Genomic DNA, 9757 nt, shown 5'->3' with positions numbered 1-9757 from the left:
TGAAAGTTTAGTTTGATTTGATGATGAGTCATGTCAGCAGGTGTGCACAGGGACATGACAGATTGACATAGAATAACTGCTCTACTTGGCAGGAATAAATAAAATAAAGTGACCTAGATACCTAGCTATGAAACTCTTACACCAGCAATGTCCCAGCAACCAATGTGTCCATCTGTCGCAATTTTCATCATCATTTAAAAAAAAAAAGAATATTTAACTATGGTTGTTGTCGGGGAGCGAGTTTAATGCACTTTACAAAACATAACACACAAAGATTGTCTGATGGATACAAAATGACAATGGATGCTCACTGTTGTTCACTTCAGCCTTGTCTTGCTCTCTCACAGTCCACCAGGACTTTCAGGGGTCACTTGCTCAGCACTTTTTAATTTTAAACACTTTTAGGCTTTACATCTGTTTAAATGATAAATCTTGCAGGAACTGTGGATGTTCAGTGTTGTCCACGGCCTTGTCCTGCTTCTTCACGGTCCACCATGTCAATCCTATGGTTCAGGTCTGAAGACCATGGAAGCAATGGCGGCTTCAGGTAACGACTGATCCACACACTCAAAGAACTTTATTGCAGACAGAAAGAAGAAGAGCTTCACACATTAATTACCTTTTATAGTCCACACTGCTTGTCAAAACCAGAAAAGCAACACAGTCCTCAAGCAGTACATCCTACTGATTGGATAGAATTTACATAGAAGGGTCAAATACTTACTCTAACTCACACACACACAAAATAATCCACAGGTCGTCAAAGGTCACAAGTAATGGAAGCCTGATAAACAGGGGGGAAGGTCAGAAGAAACTGAATAAGTCGCCGAGGTGTAAGATATCATCACACCCAAACATCCTTTTAAATGGATGAACAAACGAATGTGTTATTTATTTAGGTCGTAAGGATCGCATCACATGGGCTGAGTGCATACAATACTGTTTATACAAGTACACCATCAGGCAGTCTTAGAAATTATTTACACAGATATGTGATGCAGCTTGGAAGCCATGGAAATAAATATCAGTGTTAAATATATTGTCATTATGTGCGCTGGTAAATGATATTTTCTACGAACGGATGAAGGGTATTCGTCCACATTTGGGGAAATAGCATCTTGCAATAAATTTTAATTTAACTAACACATTTTTAATTTTAGCTTTTTTTACACAATATTGACGAGAGCTTAGTGTAAAAAAGAATGTGGAGGAAAGGATGAGTGTTGTTGGAGGGTACGATTGACTATTAAATGTCTGGTGGGTCAGTGTGTACAGTTTGTTGCAAGATGCTGTTTCCCCAAGTCTGGGTGAATACCCTGCATCCGTTCATAAAAGCATGCGTACAAGTCAATGAACTTCATTTGAAAGTCCAGTTTGTACTAGTGATGAGTCATGTCACCAGGTGGCGCAGCGACATGACAGACTAACCCACAATGACTGCTCTACTTGGCATAAATAAATAAAGTTGACCCAGCTTGGACCAAGATAATGCATTCAGCTGTTGTCCATCTGTCGCAATGTTTATTTTTTGTCATCGTCATTCAAAAAAAATTATATTTGATTGTTCTCGTTGGGTAGCGTGTTAATGCACTTTACAAAACACAAAATATCAAAACATAAAAAAAATATCCAATGGAAGAATAAGGATGTGATTGTCTGATGGAGAGAAAAGGTCAGTTGTTGTCCACTCAGGCTTGTCCTGCTTTTTCACAGTCCACAGTCTCATGGTTCATATCCACAGGCCATGAAAGCGATGACGGCTTCAGGTAACGACATTATTGACGAAAGCAGGAGGAGGGCTTTAAGTTGGCCTTCAAAAGTAAGTGTTTCCATGCACAACCCTGACGTCAGTGTGTTGTCCTCTCTCTGTCTATATGACAATATTTGTAGGCGTGTGTGTCGAGAAAAAAAAAAGTGGAAAAAAGGTGATATCTCAACCCGGATTTAAAGTTTTTTTGCACAGAGGTTTATACAACCACCAGAAATAAATTTCGCTCCCCAGTGGTCCTTTAACACGGCGTAGCGAAGTCTTGTAAAACTGTGTTAGGGGCAAAAGGGGACGAGTGTGTGGGCGCTGATTATTTTTAGCATTTGCTTGGGCGCTGATTCAGTGCAAGGGCAGAGCCCCTAATCTTTTCATTTCCTGCATAGGACATAACGAGAGAGAACGTGCAGTGATAAATCTAGCCACCTCCAAACACCTTTTCCTTTGCAAAACTGTCCATACCTCCTCTTTATTCTCTTGCGCTCCTTCCTTCAGTTCCCAGCATCGATCTCATGCTAAGACGAATCATGTGTGTGTGAGAGGAGGGTGCATTAGCTACTTCCGGAATATCGTCACCCGTCCGAAGCGCTACCTGATGCTTTGCTGCACAGCACTAGGTGCACCAGGTCCTCGCCATGAACTCTGCGATGCTGCATTCTCGCCCCCGTCGTTGCAAAAATCAGCTTGTCCCTGAAAAAAAAAGTTCGTGAAAGATTTGATGACTTTTATTAAATAGCTTGTGTTATATCTGCCAGCGAATACCCATTGCAAGACCCCAATGAATAGGACCGCGACTGGCAGACACCTGATTGTGACTGTGAACGGGGTGGGTTAGGGGTGGGCATGCATACCTGTTAGTCTCCGTGTGTATGTGCGTATGTGTGTGAGATAGAGAGACAGTATCTGTGAGTGAGACAGACTGTGTGTGTGTGTGAATGTGAGAGAGAAAGAGAGACTCTGTGTGTGTGTGTGTTGTAAACAAAGACAAGGATTGTTGGAAAAAGAGAAGGTGGGTGGGTAGGTGTCGTAGATTTCGAGTAATGAAAATAAATCCACACAAGTTATGGTCGCACCTGCCCATTATGTATTAGGTTTTTTTTTTTCTCGCACTCTCTGCTACTTTTCTATTTCGCAGTTTCAATGAACCGAGAAAAAAACATATTTCACATGAAATGAATCCCTTTTCTCAGCTGTCACGGATTCAGGATAATGAAAACCAAACAGATTTCTTTTTATCTGGATACCATGATCATAATGTTCTTGTTTGTCGGGGTAGCTGCAGTGTGTATATATATAATATGTAGGTGCTCGCGCACGCGCGTGAATGAATACCGAAATGAGTAAGACTGTGAACACGGGAGACCAGGTAATATCTAGGACGGGGAGCAGGTTTGTCGAGCGCACCCTTAATAAACAAGACATTTAGGAGTAAGTGGTGTTCAGACAGACATAGTAAACAGGGCAAGCAAATGGTAGTCTCTCACTGAAATAACTCTCACATGCACCCGACTCACACCGCCACCCACGACGACACCCTGAGCTCCCGTCAACACAAATTTTCGTGCGCTTGAGGAACACTACATGGCATAGGTGCGGGTTGTTTTGAAAATATGTTTCAAAATCTGCCTTGTAGAACAGTTTTAAGTTTTAGAAACATTTAGAAAGCATGGTGAAGACCTGGTGCACCTAGTGCTGCGCAGCAAAGCATCGAGCACTTCACACTTAGACTGACAGGTCTACTGGCTGCACCCGTACTTTGCCCACCCCAGGGCAACAGGAAACCCGAACCGACGCCTCTTGAGACAACTCCTCCTACCCGTATTTAGAGGGGTAGATCTTGAAGTACCTGTTAGAACATTGAATCCTCCCACGCACTTCAAATATTTGAAAAAAAAAAAACTGGCTGACCCAGTAATGGTTTTGGCGCGCTCCGGAAATGAAAGCGTCCTGACGGTGGGTAGCCATCACAAAGGTTGATGGGGCGACAGGAAATGCATGTCAGCCTTTGTCCTCGCCCCTCCACCCTTCACCCTCCACCCTGGTTAGAGACACACAGCTGTTCTCACCGTCGCACGGAGGGTCCGGGGCGCCGCGTGTTGCTTTATCAACCTCTGTGCACCGCCGACTGCTTTGTTTTCACGAGTTTCTCAGGTCCTCCATGTCGACAGTCGAGATGTCGCAATCTTGCAAGAAGTCGAACAAGTCCTCTCTACTTGGGTTTTTCCCCACTTTGACTTCCAGTCCATCCCTTCCAACCCTTTCATCTTTGTTTTTCTTGCAAGTTCACGCACGCCATGCACACACAGACGTGTCATTATCTATTCAATGTTTGTGCACGCGTTTGTATATGTGTAATAATATGCATATGACATTCCTAATGAGACATCTAATGAAGATTATTGTTACACTACAATTTGTCCCCTAACCAAACGTTCCAGTATCTTTGATGTTTTGTTTCTGTTTTAGAAGATTATAGTCGTGGTTTGTTTTGGTTTTGTTTTGTTTTCAATTTGTTTACGTTTTAGCATTTGAGTATTTTCCCCGATGCAGGACAGCAGACACGCGAACTTGTTTTCTGTTTCCTTTTTTCTCTTAAAAATAAATCTCGTACTGGTCTAAATTGAAATAGCCGTCTCGACCTCTAACCTCGCAACCTTCTTGCGCTTTTCCACCCCGCCAAGCTCGCACTTGTGTGACACTGCGCGCGAAAACGAGGCTGATTCGTAAGCATGTAAACACGCCCACGTCGTGCATCCCAAATCGTTCACCCCCCATCCTGTCTCGCACTCTCACCCATCTACCTCCCACACCCCTAGTCGTCCATGTGTGTCGCAACCTCCTCGTCCCTCTTGTCGCCGCACCCTCCCGCCTACGATCCCCATCCCACCCACCCTCAAGTATTATCTTCACGGTTACCTCCCTCCTCTCCCACCCACCGTTCGCACAAAGCATGGGTGCAGAGAGGCTGTTTTGTTTTTGTTTGTTTGGGGGGTTTTCTGTTTCTGTTTAGGGGTCACCTGGCTGCACCCGTTTTACCAGTCGAGCGAGAGGGAGGGAGCTGTGACTGCTGGCTGGCGTGGGAATACTAACTGGACCCGTTGCCAGCATTGCTGGGATTCCTCCCTCGGTTAGCTCACCAACGCGACCTGAAAACTACTGAGAGGGAGGTCAAAGGTTTGTTTACACGGATTGTTCACACTGTGGACATCAGTGTTCACGCAGTGCACGTTAGTGTTCACACCGAGGCTCAGTCAGAGGTTCACACTTCAGACCACGGGGGTTCATTCCAGTGGATCCAAGGTTTACAAACAAACAAACGCGCACACAAATCGAAATGTTTTCACTCGGGGTATTGTCTCTCCAGTAACAACACCCACACACAGTCCCACACGTACTCGCTATCTCACATAAAATCGCACATAAATACTTGTGACAACATCTACCTGTCAAATCTGTGAAACTCGCCTACCTGTGACAACAGAAAATTCCTTTGCGTCGCATTTCACGAGTTTGAAAAATGGAGCGACAACATGTCCACTCCTCATTGATGTCGTACTACAGACGGGGGTGGGGCGGTTGCTGGTGTTGTCTACTGCATAAATAGACAGGTTTTTTGTTTTTTTTTCAAATCTTGGAGCAGTGATGGAAAATGTCTTTTCAGAAACACGTGCAGCACTCGGCGTTGTCGTGCATCTCACCTGCAGCACGTCCAGTCCTGCACAGCGCTGCACCGCGTGCCGCCTAAACACGCCTCGGCTTGTTGTTGGGAGGAAGACTGACAGCCACGGGGAGGAAAACGCATGGGGCATCCCTCCTCCCACTACTTGCAGTTGGTGCGGAAAGTTCTTAGTGTGCAGCACAAGTTATTCTCACCCTTTCTTTCACTCATTTCATTATTTCTTTCTTTCTTTAATCTTTCTCATTTTTGTTGTTGTTGTTTTGTTTTGTTTTTTTTTTTTGTGTATTTTTCATCTTATCGTGATTTGAAGTGTTCGTCATATCTGCACATGGAACAACATTTGCATATAAAAAAATTTACTGTTATGCTGTGCACAGACTCTTCATTGTTTCACTACTGAGTTGTAATCACACCTCGCTCTTGGAAACTGTTTCTACCTGTCTCTACCTGTAACAATTGGAAATGTGGGATTTTCACAATTTTTATTACACCGCCTAGACACAAATTTCAAAGCGTTCCAGTTCTGAAAAAACTGCTTAGAAAAATGCGTTCTTTATTCTGTTGTCTGGCTCGTATTTTTTCAAAAAAATTTTGGGGGCGTTGGCGTTGGCGTGTCTTTGTGTGGTGCCTCAGCCTCAACCCCTCCACACAAAGCGCGTGCTCCGTCATACCACGTGACACTCCAGTTTTGACCTCATTGCACTTTTTGAAAATACCCGAAGCGCATCGACATGCAGGTTGTAGTACTCGCCGCCCCGTCAGTCGTCTACCTGATCTCACGCGCATTGCAGGCTGGGAACCTCCCACCTCCGGCCCTCTCCTTACCTGGGATTAGACTTGTGGGTGTTGTTCGCACTTTGTCGCCACCTCCGTCGTCTGCTTGCAGATGACACCACCACCACCACCACCACCACTAACACCACCACCACCACTGCAAACACCAGCTTGCTACTTACGTCATCGTTTGTTCTTCGTTCTTTTTTAATTTATTTATTTCGTTTATGGCTCTTCCCTATCCCCTTCCATCCCACTAACCCTCATAACGAGGTCGTTGCGCACCTGCACACCTTTGACAAGAAAATGCATGGAGGTTGAGGTAAACTAACCGTGAAGGGGAGCGTGACGACTTTGCTTGTGACTGCTCTCAATTAAAACGAGTTATGCATGAAGTTCGTCTACATTGAAACGGTCGATGAATAAAATTAATTCATTTTTTTTTTTTTGATAAAGGTGTTGGGATGACCTCAAAGTTCATACAAAATGGTGAACATCAATTATGAAATATATAATCACGCACACACACAGATATACATGCATGCTCATACATTCTCTCTCGCACACGCACTCTAAGTCTCTCACACACATAGACACATATACACACACTCTCTCCACACTTACACACACCTACACACACGCACGCACATACAGACACACACGCGCACTTACACACTCTCTCTCTCTCCCACTCTCACAAACACACACACAGAGCGACAAGGAAACCAAAAGAGTTGTTTGAAAATTATTCCGCCTTCATCATCAAGGAAGATGAGAGGAAACAGATGATAGAGGATGTGTATTTAGCAGCCATTTGTTATTTAACAGTTGATGACCAGTTATCCGAGTACCTGCCACACACACTAAGATGTTGCGACATTACAATGCAGGCGCTGAGTACCCGTATGTTCACACCCGTATGATTTCATTATCTCACAGCATCACACCCACAGTAGCTTGGCCCACGACAGGGAAACCTTTCTCCTAACGGGTCTCACCGTGTCGCACCTACCGACCCCCGTTAAACTTTCGACGATTACCTGCCGACGATAGCGATAACATTCCTAACGGTATCGGTCGGAGCAAGTCCCAGCTCGCCGCTGCATGTATACGGGTACGAAAGTAGTGCGGGTACGCGATGGGACACCCTGTTTCTGAAAAAATCCCTCGCATACCAGGGTTGAGTACCCGTACGCCGCGGAGTCGCCAAGTTCCGCCTTGCCGTTGGTCGCGACTTGAACGAGAGACGATCGACCAATCAGATCGCGCCGTCAGGCTACTGCGCGTCACGATGGTGCAAAGGTCGAGAAGGGTTTCTTTATGAAAGAGGGCACGACCCCTAACGGAAAGGTCCAACTGCGCGTGTTGGTGTTTAGTATCCGTGTGGGAACAGCAGTAGTAGGTCCTAGTATGTTTTCGAGAAACGGTGAATGAAGGCGATGCACGCACAATGGTGGCCGACCTTTGCGAGAGGTCACCTTTCCGGGACGCGATGCGTGGAGGTCAAAAGGTTGTGGATAACGGTGTTTCGAGGCGTGATCGGACATGATGGCAGGGCTGAACCTTTGTGATGAAGCCAACCAGTAGTTAGCTGAGGCCACCACCCACCACACCCACAGTGATGGCGAGCGTGTTTACGCTCGTCTTAATTAAAACCTGATGAACGTCCACCAACGGACGTGACTGATTTTAAACCCTCATTACAGATTTAAAGTTATGGCTCGGTCGTTTTGACATACTCATCTATATTGCGGCCACAAGCCGGAAAAAGGAAATCCTTGATCGCGAGCGAGCAAGCGAGAGAGAGAGAGCGCGGGAAAAGAAAGAGCGAGTGAAAGAATCCCGTGAGAGAAGAAGATTCTGGGAAATGAGCATCAATTTGTTTTTCAGTTTCATAGTTATTTATTAATTACTGCTTTAAAAGTATAACGGGACGGTATCCCGGGAAAAGGAATTCGAACCCACGATATCCACTTCTCAGAATATCTGGGCACTGCTGTCATACTAGTCTAGACCCGCCTCCGTCACAGAATAGAACGAAGGAAAGAAGGAAGATAAAAGAGAGAAAGAAATGGGTGTCGCTGGGCGACTAGCTACCCGGCTATAACATCCCCCACCTTACCCCGATATACTGGAAGTCACGTGCTTTCGTTACATACAAAGGAATTAATAGACCAGAGTAAGAGTCACATGAATACGAATGTAAAGCGCGGGGTCATGTGGTCACCCGGGTATGGCTCTACCCACCCCGTGATAAAAGTTCGAACTGTAATCTGCAAACATAAAAGTCTACTTATAGATCTTGGGTAGCTTTCTCTGGGTACTCCTGTTTTCTCCAACCAGTGTGTGTGTGTGTAGAGAGAGAGAGAGAAAAAAAAGCAGAGCTATTTTTAGAATGGAATGATCTGTCCTGTGGTTGTATTCAAGTCACTTTATGTATGTCAAACTTTATGTATGTAAATAGCCTTCAGACCTCTTTCGATGTCAACAAGGCGCTCAATAAATAAACATTATTATTTTTATTATTGTTTCTGTTATTTCAAGGTGCTACTCACGAGAGTGTGATGAGAATGACGACGACGACGACGACGACGATGATGATGATGATGATGATGATGATGATGATGAATCTTTCCCACGCTTGCTAGCATGGATGTAAGCGTTCAGGAATGCACTCCGAGGTGCGTGGCTAGATACACCCTAAATTACAAACATCCGTCAACAGTTGTCGACCTGTCCTACCTTCCGTGACAGAGCGGGTGCGTACCCGAGTACTAGCGCACGGAGAGACCCCCTATCTCCACCCCCCGGTCTTGTGTTTTCACGCAAAGATGTCCCACAGTAACCGCCACCCGGGGCTCAGTGCGATGTCGCAGGCAGTCCCCGTGACCTACCCGGCTGTCAGTGACAGGATGCGTGATCGCGGGATGAATGACGCCCGGCGCGACCTTGCCTCGTTCCCACCACCGCGGGAGTCTAACGTGTGGCGGAGGCCGGGTGTCAGAGAGTCGTGGTTCGAGACCCGGTTGGGGTCTGTAGCTGGACAACTCTCAACCTACCTAGCTTCTGATCTGATTTATCAGGGGTTGGGGTTAAAAACGGGGTCAGTAGAGAAGAGTTGGCTTCCCGCTTTCCACTTGAGGTGTTCACAGTGAACTACGCTCACTAACCCTACTACCTCTAGGATGCAGCACCATAAATTCTCTACCTTACTGGCGTGGTGGATTGTGCTCACACCAAGGACTGGAGTAAAGCTGCGCCATGTTTCCGGGTGGAACGAGATCTCGTGGATGTGCGTGAATGCTCGCGAAGGTCGCAATCAAGGCTGAACAAGCTCGACTGCGACTGTTGCATCCGCCTTTTGTTGCTGTTTACATTTCATTAAATCAGGCAACAATGACTGTCCATGGGAGTGGATACGCGATCTGTTCCGCCTCCTGCAGGAACCAAAACGAACTTCCGGGATGAGAAACAAGATGAAGATGGATTGAAGGAGGGCAGTAGAGAAACACAAAGAACAAATAAAATAAGATGTAGAC

At 45.7% G+C, this 9757-nt stretch overlaps 1 long non-coding RNA gene across 1 annotated transcript; it reads right to left on the bottom strand.

Annotated features, from left to right (window-relative positions):
• Positions 1-223: 223 nt before the first annotated feature.
• On the bottom strand, positions 224-2450 carry LOC112572532. The gene is made up of 2 exons (XR_003101023.1): positions 2228-2450; positions 224-575 (listed from the first exon to the last, which is right to left on the bottom strand). It is a non-coding gene; the product is annotated as an uncharacterized LOC112572532 (long non-coding RNA).
• Between the last annotated feature and the right edge of the window lie 7307 nt (positions 2451-9757).

The sequence above is a fragment of the Pomacea canaliculata genome, linkage group LG9, assembly GCF_003073045.1.
Source record: "Pomacea canaliculata isolate SZHN2017 linkage group LG9, ASM307304v1, whole genome shotgun sequence".
Lineage (NCBI taxonomy): Eukaryota > Metazoa > Mollusca > Gastropoda > Architaenioglossa > Ampullariidae > Pomacea > Pomacea canaliculata.
The sequence above is the reverse complement of the archived record's forward strand: the minus strand, read 5'-3'. Positions and strand labels throughout refer to the sequence as shown.